General features: G+C 31.1%; 1 protein-coding gene and 2 long non-coding RNA genes across 7 annotated transcripts in view; 2 read left to right on the plus strand and 1 right to left on the minus strand.

Moving 5' to 3' along the window:
* LOC149476791 (uncharacterized) overlaps positions 1-13,502 on the plus strand; it is a 465,754-nt gene that overhangs the window by 281,974 nt on the left and 170,278 nt on the right. The window lies entirely within an intron of this gene.
* Etf-QO (electron transfer flavoprotein-ubiquinone oxidoreductase) overlaps positions 104-13,502 on the minus strand; it is a 110,084-nt gene continuing 96,685 nt past the window's right edge. Inside the window, exon 16 of the mRNA XM_089711190.1 lies at positions 104-288. The gene's annotated coding sequence lies outside the window, so the exon portion shown is untranslated. The remainder of the gene's footprint in view (positions 289-13,502) is intronic.
* LOC149476800 (uncharacterized) lies at positions 7,653-13,038 on the plus strand. Of its 5 annotated transcripts, XR_016317709.1 has the most exons (5): positions 10,185-10,578; positions 10,663-10,695; positions 12,055-12,121; positions 12,420-12,530; positions 12,890-13,038. It is a non-coding gene; the product is annotated as an uncharacterized LOC149476800 (long non-coding RNA). The 5 variants fall into 5 exon arrangements; XR_016317711.1 differs by lacking the exons at positions 10,185-10,578; positions 10,663-10,695 and adding an exon at positions 7,653-8,223; XR_016317712.1 differs by lacking the exons at positions 10,185-10,578; positions 10,663-10,695 and adding an exon at positions 10,070-10,128.

Here is a 13,502-nt window from a genome sequence, read left to right on the forward strand (position 1 = left end):
AAGCATTTTATTTGCTTACTAGGAGTGTTCCAATCACAAATTTGTTTATGTAAAGGAAAGAAATAAATAATTTTGAATTTTTTTAATTTTTAACGTGATAACGTTTTTAAAATCGTTTTAGTCGGGTGACATGTTCATAAACTTGTGTCACACCAAAACCTCACGAGCGCGATCGCAGGTATAACGAGAGAGAGACGGACCGATCTCCCGTTTCATCTCGAGCGCTGCCACTGCATTATGTTATCACGTAAACATCTCGATCGTAAACCTACTTTACAAACAACCAATTTTTTTGATATCAAATAATTCAAAAATCCGCGCCCAATGAACGAAGCGGGAGGCCGCCCGCGCGTGCGCACTTTGTTTTCTGAAAAAACTCTACCAATTATAGTAAACTTTTATTAGGTACTGATTGTATGTGTATTACTTAAAGTTTAACTGACTTCGTAAAATAATAATACTAAAATAAATGGTTTTGTTGTTTTTGATTTGGCATTTTTATTTAAAAGAATACGATTAACAGTTGTCTCTATTAAATGTTGGTAACTTTTTATGCATAATTCACTATTTATTTTTCTACCAAGCCATCGATATCGGTATCGGTATCGGTATCGCCGATACATTACTACAAATATCGGTATCGGTATCGTATCGGCAAAATCATGTATCGTTACATCCCTACATTAAATGTTATATTACATTATATATTGTAGACCAATTTTCATTCAGAATACTTTTTATGCTTTGGCATGCAATTTTCATTCATTATCTTTTTAGGACGTACAAACTACAATGCCACAGATAAACACATACATTTAACCTAAAACACCCTTGTTTATCAGATGTTATAAACAATAACCATAATATAATATTCATCAGGTATTTTAACTAATTAATAACGAACAATAATTTAGCTCGAGAACAAAATACTCAAAAGCTATTGTGTGGATTGTCAACATTTTGTGTTCATTGAAAATGGATAATGTCCAATTATTGTGAATAATTAACATCACTACGTCAAAATATTTAACGATAAAAATATTTGCATTAACTCAAAAAATACTTAGATAAGTATTATTTGAGTTAATGCAAATATTTGCTTCATATAGTTGACACCAATAATATTTTTATATAAAACTAGCTTTCCGCCCTCGGCATTGCCCGCGTTTTCAAAGAAAGCCTATGCGGTTCCGTTCCCATGGGATTTCCGGGTAAATACCTATCTTATGTGTTAATCAAAGTTACTCTCTATGAGTGCTGAATTTCATTGTAATGGGTTCAGTAGTATTTGCGTGAAAGAGTAACAAACATACACACACACATATACGTCCATCCGGATGGACTGCATCCTCACAAACTTTCGCATTTATAATATTATAGTAGGATAGAGTTTAAATGTTTTTATTTCGTAAAATATTTTCGTCTGTTTAAAGATTTTTTACTTCTTAAAAAGCACGTGGAATTTCTTAAATATTTTCTCGAAATTCCATTTTAGGAAAAAGCGCGCTTTTATTTTTTTTTAACAATACAAAGTTTTGGGGATGCCATTTCAATTTTGTTTCAAGGTTTTTCTTAGTAACGAATTAATATTTTCGTTTAATATAAGGAAGAAATGGAAATGAAAATATGATTAATTCAACCATAACACTGTACGATTACAATAATGGATTTTTTTACATTTAAAAATACGGATCATTACAAGAGAAAACATAACTACAATATTATTAAAATATATTGTATTTTAAACCAGATACATAACGTAAAAATAAACATATTTTGTTGTCATTTTACCAAGCTGTTTACACATCTAGAGCTACATATAAATATACTTTTTAGTATACTGACATCTAGTGTGACAATTATGAACCTCTTCAGTGTGCAACAGTGTGCAATATTGATTATTACACGATATTTTTGTTTAGTTTAGAGCAAACGCGCTAGATGGCGTGCTAATACATTTTATATCTAATTTTTTTTCGGGAACATTATGATACAAAATATTAATTAAAGTTCCACTGGTGTTTCTGAATTCAGTAAATGTGTATTGTGTAATATGTTATATTAATATGAAATATATTGTAATAAATATATTATTTCATCCAAAAACTAGTAACAGTAAAAAAAAATAATCAGTAATCACCAATAGATGGCGCTATTTTTCAAATTTGCCCATTTTCATACAGCGCTAAAATGAACACAGAATTCCAACATACAAGAATATTTAGTACCTGGTATTGTATACCATACAAAACAAAGTACATACTATTTTGTACCCCGTACAGTATAACATACAAACAATATACTACAAGTGTGCTACAAGCTACATTATATATTACATTGTCTTTTACATTTATAAGCTGATTGCTGAACAGCGTATACAGGGTGGACAACGGAATCATGTAGAATTCAGGACCAATGAAACTTCGGACACAATGTACTGAGATCTTTATTTATTTATCGATACTGTTATGGCCGATCGAAAAGACGGAAAATTGGTGGTTTTATTATTATTAGAGGTTGCTTTTGTCTTGTAAAGTTTATAGTTGTTAATTTAGAAAAGTATAGACAACAGAGAGTGGCACGCAAAGATTATTTGGTAGGTATCAGTTTGGAAAATGTAAATTGGAAAAAAACGCATCTGAATGTATCAATGACTACAAACCTTCCATTTTCACATGTTATTTTTTTAGTTCTGCATCAATTCGTTAGCTATCTTCATAATAACAAGATAGAGTAATAACTCTATCATTTTTCCAACTAAAAATATTTTTTCATCGTCATATCGTACTTGTATCGTACATAACTGCAATGCATTTAAAATTTTTAAGCGTTTTATTCATTTTAATTGAAATGTTTATCTATTCATTAATCAATCAATTATCTCATACAAAACAAAGAAAACAACAATGACAAGACAAAGTTGAATCGATTAAGGGAAGTTGGAATCCTCTTAAATTTGCCTAGAGAAGGCATTTACCATAAAATAATAGTGTACCTCATTGTTATGTAAAACTGTTGAGAGGACCATTTTGAACTTTTAATTTATTCGACAATTCCAGACTCTTAGGCCAAGAATAATTTGTAATTAAATTTGTTAATGCTTATGTATTTTGTGCCTGTTTGTGCTTAAATTAATTGATGTAGATTTAATAAAATATTTTGATGATTTTACCTATAAAATAAAATGTACATATCTCCATAATACACGGGCACCAGAAGGAAGATACCCGGTCCTTAGGGAGGCTTACGTGGGGACACAGGTCCAACACGCAGAGGCCCTTTAGAGAATTTTAATGTGTTGTGGGACACCAGCCGCAGCCTGCCCATGACTGCACTATAGAGATACAGCCCTGGGCAGTCCGCGGCCAATGTAGGACTATTGCAAAATATGGGAATTACGAATCTAGGCTATGGAAAGGAGGTGTTCGGTGGATCGGTAAATGTATATATTATTATTTATTATGAATTTAAATTGATCAATATGTGTAACATGAGATAAGAGTAAAAAGTTGTAATTTCGATTTATTTAAAAATATTTGGCACATGTTACATATATCATTTTTAAATTGTATGTGACAAAGAAATATCTGCACTAGAAAAAACATAACTCTCCTTCTCGAACGGTCGAGTAAATAACAATCTACAATTAATCAATCAAAAGTAAAACCTAAATATTTAATAGAAATAACATATTTCCTATTAAAACTATATTTGTCGCTAGTTCGCTAAGCAATTTGATGTTAGATAAAATACCAATCAACGCTACCAAAAGTTGTTATTAGTTGTAGATAGTTGTGGCTGATAAATTCCGTATTTACAAGGTTTGATTCCCGTTTGATATGTATTTCAACATGCGCTCGAAATTTCGCTGGAACATTCTAGAATCTAGATACTAAAGTTGATGAATAAAACGCAATTTATAGTACGAAAAGTTTGAATTACTTCAGCTATTTAGTTTGTGGGTAACAATGTTTGATTCCAAAAGATTTTGATATTGTATTATAGGTATATGGCCATGGTTTTGTTTTGGGTGTTAATTCTATTATTTTAATATAAAATTCGAAAGGAATAAATTCTTACTAATAATTAAATAAGTAGACATTATATAAAAATGTGACAGAATATAAAAAAAACTGAAGGATTCCAACCCGCGTCTGAGCGCTAGCCGCTAGACGTGTCAAGAAATTACATATAAAATGCAAAAAAAATTGGTTGTTTGTAAAGTAGGTTTACGATCGAGATGTTTACGTGATAACATAATGCAATGGCAGCGCTCGAGATGATACGGGAGATCGGTCCGTCTCTCTCTCGTTATACCTGCGATCGCACTCGTGAGGTTTTGGTGTGACACAAGTTTCTGAACATGTCACCCGACTAAAACGATTTTAAAAACGTTATCACGTTAATAATAAAATATTACAGATATGGCTACATTGTTTTTAGGTTATAGGTAGAAATTCAAAGTCATCTTTACAAAAATTACTTATGTATTCATTACCTACCTATTTAATTATTTATCCATACTTTTTTTTATAATCCTCGATTCCTCTAGAGATTTAAATCACATTGCAAGAACCCATTCTATTCAGTTTTATTAAACCCTAGATTAATTCAGTGCTGACAGTCATACCTAGGCTATTCTAACTGCAGTGAAAGTAATCAGGGTATCTATTTGTAGCTCTTAGTTCAATGCCTAACTATTTATAGACTTTTACATCGTCTATTAGATCTATTTCCAATGTGTTTATTTCTATTGTAAGTTTATTCTTATCTTTTATGTTTCCGTTTATTGGTATTCCTTTATATTATGTTTCCTTGTGTTGTTTTGTTTTAATTGTCAATACAATTAAAATATGACAATTCATGTTGTATTTGTATTGTGTGTTGAGTGTTTAATCTTGTCAAGTCTAATAAATGTTTCTTTGTTTCTTACTCTGCAGATTTTTACTACGTATTTTTACACCTATGAAGTACGTATTCCTCCTGAAATCAGTAAAAGCGTAACCTTAATAAAAAAAGCCTTCCAAAGATATTCATTCATTCATTCATTCAAGCCTTCCAAAGACCGGGTACCTACACCTTCCTTCTGATAGTACCCGAGTATTATGGTATCCAAATGCAAATTATTTTAAAAAATTGCGGGACGTACCTAGCGTTTGAGGCGGGACCGGCCGGTCGCCATTGCACCCGTGCGAAGCCGGAGCAGGTCGCTAGTAATATCATAAAACACTTGCTTAACTAAACTTAAGCTTATCAGTATAAGTTTCTCCTCTAGATAAGTTTCTCCTTCCAAAAACTCTTACCTATACTTAATATAATATTATCTAATATCTAATATGGATGTATGGATGTATGGATGTTTGTTACTCTTTCACGTAAAAACTACTGAACCGATTACAATGAAATTTAGCACACATATAGAGGGTAACTTGGATTAACACATAGGAGTTTTTATCCCGGAAATCCCACGGGAACGGGAATTTTATATATAAGACTAGCGGTCCGCCCCGGCTTCGCCCGTGGTACATATGAAAAATAGATGTTGGCCGATTCTCAGACTTACCCGATATGCACAGAAAATTTCATGAGAATCGGTCCACCCGTTTCGGAGGAGTATGCAGACTAACATTGTGACACGAGAATTTTATATATAAGATTATATACTTACATGATTAATGCTAAAATTTTGATGTTTGGATAATGTATGTTTGATTGTAAGTCAATCATGCTCAAACTGAACATCGGATTTTGATTTGAATCGTGCATTGATGTAGCCAATATACACGTAAGATTTTGACTGTAGTTTTGTACGTGGGATAAACTAAGTACACAGAAGAACTAGCTACGCCCCGCGGTTTCACCCGCGTGTCTTCCTCGATAAGCACGTTCAAACAAACAAACTCTTCAGCTTTATAATATTAAGTATTAGAAGAATTCATCGCCATGTAATAGCATCATTAGCATCGATTATGTTTTAACGGACGATAATAAATGTAAATACCCTCACATTGTTAGTGATTGTGACTAATAGTGATTTGTTAGCAACTGAAAGCCTCCATTCAATCAGTTTATATTACTTTCCAGCTAGGGTTGCCAACTTTTTTTACAAGAAATAAAGTATATTCAGGTGTGTGAAGATTATTAAGCAGTATTTTAGTAAAACAAACAGTATTTATTGTAGTGTGCGCCCTCTGACTAAATAAAAAAAAAATGTGAGCGTCTAAATGTAACACATAATTATGTGTCTGCACTTTGATGCTGAAAACAGTATTTTGTATACCTACTTTTTTTTTGTTAAACAGTAAAAAGTATAATTTAGTGAAAAACAGTAGAATACTGTTTAAAACAGTATAGTTGGCAACCCTATTTCCAGCTATTTTATCTGTTCCTATTTTATTGCTGACTAGCTTTACACTCGGCTTTGTTTGCGTGCAACATTTGTCCATAGTACCTAGTATCACAGTATTACAATATTTCCTATATTGTAATACTGTGGTAGTATAGTATAGTGTAATACTTTTTGCTCAGAAATTCTACTATCTTTACACTTCTTTTAAATTTTATTTTGAGCGATAAGGTTGTGTTTATCTCATTAAAAACTCTGTCATCACGATAAAATTCATCAAATTGGGTTCAACAGTTCTTGCGTGAAAACCACAGGTGAAAACGGTACATACAAACTTATTCTATTTCTTATTTATTGTTAATTTCCAAATTTATAATTATCACAAGTATAACTCTACCCACAACTCTGATGAAAGATCAACATCTCAATATAAAAATGCCATCCTGAAACCTCCATTATGTCCTGCACTAAAAAATAAATTGGAATAGTTGAACACACATAGATCTGGTGGTCCATTACTTTTCATACATCGGAATCCATTCAGCCTCAGAACCTTTTGATAACTGAGGCCGCGTTATCGCGATAGTAAAAATTTTATTCGTCGTAAACTTAGTTGTTCGGCTCCATATTGGAAAGAAATGGGCTTGCTCGGTTTATGTGCCTGGATTATTTGTTTTATATGAATAATAAGTTGTGAGTGTATGCATTAGCAAGATTTCTAGGAGTTTTTATGGCCCCTCCCAGCTGGAAATGGACCTATCATGAGCAGGAAATTCTGTACCAAAATATCAAAGAAGTGAAGATTGCGATCCTATTTTACGTTTTCAAAGAAAACCCTGCATTCTGCCCCTTCCTGTGGGATTTCCGGTATAAAAAGTAGCCTATGTCTTATTCTGGGTCTTCAGCTACCTACATACCAAATTTCATTTTAATCGGTTCTATAGTTTTTTACGTGAAAGAATATATAACAAACATCCATCCATCCTCACAAACTTTCGCGTTTATAATATCAGTAGGAAAAGTCATGAAAATTAGATGCTCCTAATGATCTCCAAACACCAAAAGTACCTATATTATAAAATCGTTCCAATGACATGAAAGAAAAACAAACATAATCAAGCAATTATAATTTAGGGAAGGACATTAACGATCCGTCTTGAGTTTGAAATCGCCACGCTAGCGTGACCCAAGCATGCTCCACATAATATCCATTCCCCGATAAATAAACCTTTTCCCAGCGACATGAATGTTTCATATCAGAAAAGCTTTCAATTGTTCAAACACTAGAGGGAATTATTCTGAGCACAAGCACTCGTTAAATAGTGCTGTTCTGAATACTCGCTACGACTTGACGTATATTTTTAAAAGGGATTTTTATTAGTATGTATAATGTTATATTTTCAAACGAGTGTAAAAAAAATTATTTAGGACTGTATTTGTGTTTGTTACCTCAGAACTTGGTGAACCGATTTTGATGATTATTATTTTTAATTGAAAACTTTTGTCTAACATTAAAATTTGGTCTAGTTCTGAGTACTTATAGATGTATGCATTTATTAAATTACATAGTATGCATATTATCACACTTACACTCACATATTACAAATCCGATATAAATGTGAAGATAGTTCTCTGACAAAAAAAAACAGTACATAAAAATTTAAAAAATGTGCAAATAGATTACAATTTAATTATATACCAATATGAACCTTTAATTTAAAAGGTGTAAATTGAAGATTTATTCTAAAAAATAGTGCGTGTTCAAAGTGCGTGCAAGAACATCTAGATGTTTTAACCATGCGGCAATAATTCTTCACTTCCTTCTTAGATAAAATTAACTTCCTTCCTTCAATGAAGTTAGATACGGGAAACTCTGAGTAAGTAGTAATGTATTTTTATTTGTTTAGTTGAATTTCCTTTCGTTATTTGATTTTGTATTGAGTGAAAAATGATAAATCTTTTGCAAAAAAAAATTTCAGTCGAAGTTTTATGGACTTGATTTTTTATAACAAAAACACATAGTTCCTCCTATTTATGTACATTCACAAAAGAAATAGCTGTCAGTGGTACCTACATATATTAGTTAAGCAGTAGCAGTTCGATCGGCGATGATGGGTCACCGCTAGACCCTGGTTTTAGGGTGACTCTACCCTGATTTTAAAGGCAAACCTTGACGACACTGTTGTTAAGTTTCGATATGTTGTTTTGTAGATAACAACATTTTATTTTGTAACATTTTATTTGATCCCTATTTACGGTTTACATTTTGCTCAAAAACACATACATACACAAACTGTAAAATATCAGGTCAAAGCTACGCTGTAGTGAATAATCGAATCAGTTCATTATAAAAGAATTCATTTTCAATTAAGTCGACAATTGAAACAAGCTATGCGAGAATAAATTTAAGCAATTAACTCGTGGAAAGATTAAAAGAATATCTGCAAATGATAGATATCACGGCTCTTTAGTAGGAATAATAGCCGGCCCTTGCTTCAAGTTGTAATTAGTTTGAAATTCTTGAAAAATTATACACAGCCCGATACGTAAGTCGAGCGGTTCAACCTTCGATATTTATATAGAGCTGATAGTTTATTTATTAAATAATATATTTATGTATTTATTTACATTAAAAGTATAAGCAAGGATCTACATAAGAGTGAGAAAAGAGAAGGAACAATTGGCCAGGTAATGCAATATAAAAATAAATTAATGATAATATTAAGCTGCTTTTTAAAATTTCAAACTTCGGTTTGTCACATTTAGTAAGTTCTATATTTATAAAGAGTAATTAAGACGAAATAATTTTAATGACTAAAATATTTATTTTCTAAAGAAGACAAACATACATAGTAACAAAAACTTTTATATTTAATCTGATATAAAAAAAACGTATATCTAAACTTGTACTAGCATCTAAAATTGTTCGTATGCATTACATAAGATTGTTTGTCACACTTAACAACTATATAAAAACGAACGTCGCAATAATTCTCAAAACATTTTTATATAAAATATTGCCAAGGCGCTAACAGTTCAACTTTACAACACAGGAACACGTAACATCTCTATATAAATCCCAATTAGTGAAGACCATTATAGATGTTCTTCAGAGACCTCTATGTGTTGTAATTGGCTTCCGGACGCTGTTCGTGCACTACTTTTGTATAACTTTATATCTTGCGTCTTTTTTATTGTTGTGACATCTCTATATAGATCCTCAGTATTTAATCTAGAAAATTATTACGAGAGTTTATTAAACCAATATTTATTTTACGAGAGAGTTTTTACTTATCGATTAGTATTTGCTTTAGATTTGCTTCTAGAAATATCGATGTCATCACTGAGAAATATTTTATTACATTTTTTTTATTTCTCACAGGAAATTAAGTAAGTATAAGTTGAGTATAAATTGCGAAAATGATATAAAAAAGAAATATACTATGAACATATAGGTTCACTGTGTCCAGGACTAAGAAAATCGTATTATGAACAGACCAATCTGAATACTATCAAACTTATCATGAGATTTATAATATCTGATCGGACTTTACTAAAGTCTATCGACTTATCTTAAGAAAAGGAGAAATATCAAGCAAGAAGCTTTTGTATTTAAGTATTCAAAAATCAAAGCATTTGATGTAAGTGTTTATCCACACATTACACTGATAATATGATTAATCGGATTGTAACATTATTATATATTTATTGGCTTACTTACAGATCAACTCAGTGCGAGTTTCATCCAAAATGGTTCAGTAGATTTAACGATACATTTGTATGTATGTTTATATAATGTTTAATATACAGACAAAAATTCAAAAAGGTGTATGTAGGTAAGTATGCTATATTTATGTAACTTTTATTACATCACGAGACGTGCTGTTACTTACCTAGATTATAAAAAGTCACAGTCATTGTTTCATATTACATCATGAATTCAATAATCATGTGAAATATATTATCTACTTGCTGTGCCCCACTGTTTTACCTGCATTACTCCACTGCTGCTGCTCTTAGAGTAATTATAGGATAACCTACAACATTCTTTGATAAATGGGCTATTTATCAATGAAATAATTTTTCAAATCGGACCCGTAGTTCCTGAGATTAGCGCGTTGAACCTAACTTTTCAGCTTCATAATATTTTAGTTAGTACCTATTTTCTGGTTACAAAATCCTTATAGCTTTGAAGCCATCACAAAACACTTGCACAAGCGAATTAAGGCATGGTAAGTGGTAACTGATTAAATTTCATAGTCGCAAAACAATAGCGCAGTGTGGTGATTGATTTTATTTTTATTTCGCTTTCATAGCTCGTGGATATGTGGAAATTTCTCATTTTAGCCGTGAGTAGAAAACAATTCATTTATTCGTAGAAATATTTACAGGTTTTGTAATAGTTTTACATGAAATAAGCGGTGTAGTGTGGTGTTTTATGGCAGCTGTGTTGTTTTAATGTTTGGTGTTTAATTTGTATTTTTATTGGTGTTTCAAGAGATTTTTGCGATACATATTATTGGTCACGATTCTTGCAGTTTAATAGCATGTTAAAAGAAAAAAAGGATTTTTAAGGACGTATAATGAATGTAGGTAAAAACATTTAGTTTTCTTATATAACCTTATTGTCCAACTTCTAGAAAGGAAGGAAAACACAGTTGAATAATATAATAATATTGTCTTGTAGTTGAAAAGTCAAGCCGCAAAAACTTGTTTTTGCTTATCTATTGACCATTATTTTGTCTTTTTACGTGACTTCTACAGTATCTTATGGTAGTTTAATTTAACGTAATAATTATTTAGTTATCAGTGGTTTAACTTACGAAACGCAAAAGATTAACTGCACTTTTAAAAAGCCCTATGGCAATACAAGAAAAACTATATTATAAATTGTTTTAAATATGAAATTCACTAAAATAATTGTGAAATGAAGGTTTCGTATGGGTCATGTTAACATATTGAAATTATTTATTTACATTATTCGACACAGTTCTGGTTACTGATCGTAAATAAAATGTGAATGTTTTAATATTATATACAGTAATACAACATCTTATTTTATTACTTTTATAATCATTAAACCAATGAGATTGAACAAGAATTTATTTTATTTTGTTTAAACATCGTGTACTATATTAGTATATTGCTCAAAAAGAGTAACTACTTTAAAAAAATATGTAGTTTTTTTGAGAGCATGTCATACTTAAAGGTGTAATCAAATCGAAAACAATCGTAAAGTATTAAAATTTTTAGAAATATCTTGTTATTTTTCAATTTTCACCCACCTGTAATTAAATTTACTCACTTATAATACCACAAGAGCTTCAAAATTATCGGGTATTTTCCGATAGGTTCGTTGCAAACAAATGAAGGAGTCAAGTTTTTAGTCAAGGTTAAAAAATCACGAGCGCGAAGCGCGAGTGATTTTTCCTGAAAAACTTGACGACTTTATTTGTTTGCAGGGAACCTTGAGGGAAATGCCAGATAATTTTGAAGCTCGTGTGGTATTCGGGAGATTATTTTTCCGTCCCAAATGTCGGCCAATAATTTCACAATTGAATTGAACCTGTCAGTTTGACGTCAACGACCAGAGAAAATTTTCAAAAAATTATCAGTATAATACCATGTAGGTTGTACCACGTGACGTCGAATGGTGCAATTCTATTGGTCGATATTTGGGTCGGAAAAATAATCTATTATATTTTCAGTTATGCTGTACTTTAATACATTCGAGATATGTAGATGATGAGGACATGTTGCTTCTGTGGAGACGGGGTATGTTATTTTTATAATTTATATTATTTGTTTACCTGCAGGCTGCATATATTCTAGCTTTACACCGCTTATTATGCTCTCATTATAAAGACGATTCTTAGAACACTTTAGAACAAAAATCTATGAAACAACTTAGGCACAAGACAGCTCAAAGCCCTCACTTAGCTATAGAACAGCCTAAAGAATCACATATCAATCCATTTAGCTACAAAAATCAAAAGTATGCCAAAGAAACATATATAAAATTGGAATACATAACCCTCCTTTGCGCAGTCGGCTAAACCTTTTTTTATTACAGCCAATACAAAATTATGCAAGCCCTTCACAAAGTACACGGTGGATTGCAACCAATGCGTTTGCGGTGCGGATGGCACTGAATTCTGCACAAGAATGGCTTGTATTGAAAGAAGTGAGTTATCTGTATTCTATACCACACATCATTACTAGTACATATATATAATTTAATAAATAATAAGGATGCATAAAAGAAGCTATTACCACAGATAATAATATATATTTTTATACAAATATACTAATATATATTTTTAATATAATTTATATGTTTCGTATTACCCCATTCGTTAGAAACAGAAATTAATGCATATACTTAGGTAGATAAAAAAATAGTATTATGTAAATATAAAGTTATATATATAAATATAAAATATAAGATCTGCAAAAAAACATTTAGATAGTCGTAGCTCGTAGTTAAGTAAATAATACCTACACAATAAAAAAAGAACTTACAATCGTTTTAATACTTTTCAGTTAAATCATCTGAGGAATCTGAATACACCGACCACAATTAAATCTTCAGTATTAGAAACAAGGAATCCGGAACCTTTCGCCGCTTTAAGAATGTTGGTTAAATAATAGCATGTAATGGGTAATTTTATAAAATATATTTTTACTTTTTATTTCGTTCTTTTTATTTAAGATCCTGTGTTCGTATGTTTTAGTTTTATCTATAAATATTTAAAAAGTACATTACACGCAACAGTTAAGTTATATATAATTTTTCTCCTTTTAATATTATATAACTGCTATATCTAATCAAAAAACTATTTTTAACATATTTAACACTCCAACAAGATTCTAATGAAAGCCCACACACAATTCATTCCACTCCAACACTTTACAATCATGACAACACTCCACATCCCCGAATATATATCACAAAAGTAAATACAACAAAATTTCACGAGAGGCGTAAAAAATTTTCAATTTTTTCGTTGCCAAAGCGTGCGCCCGGGGCTGAATCCTTTGATTTATCCTCAAATTGCTACCCCCTTTGTGTTTTTCATCCTCCATTAACGACATTCCTACATTTAAGACATCGTTAGTATCGCTAACCCCTTTTTATTAAGTTCAATTAAATGGA

Source organism: Colias philodice, chromosome 26, assembly GCF_061535455.1.
Source record: "Colias philodice isolate Cphi_HAF_F1 chromosome 26, ilColPhil1 Martin Lab GWU primary, whole genome shotgun sequence".
Classification (NCBI taxonomy): domain Eukaryota; kingdom Metazoa; phylum Arthropoda; class Insecta; order Lepidoptera; family Pieridae; genus Colias; species Colias philodice.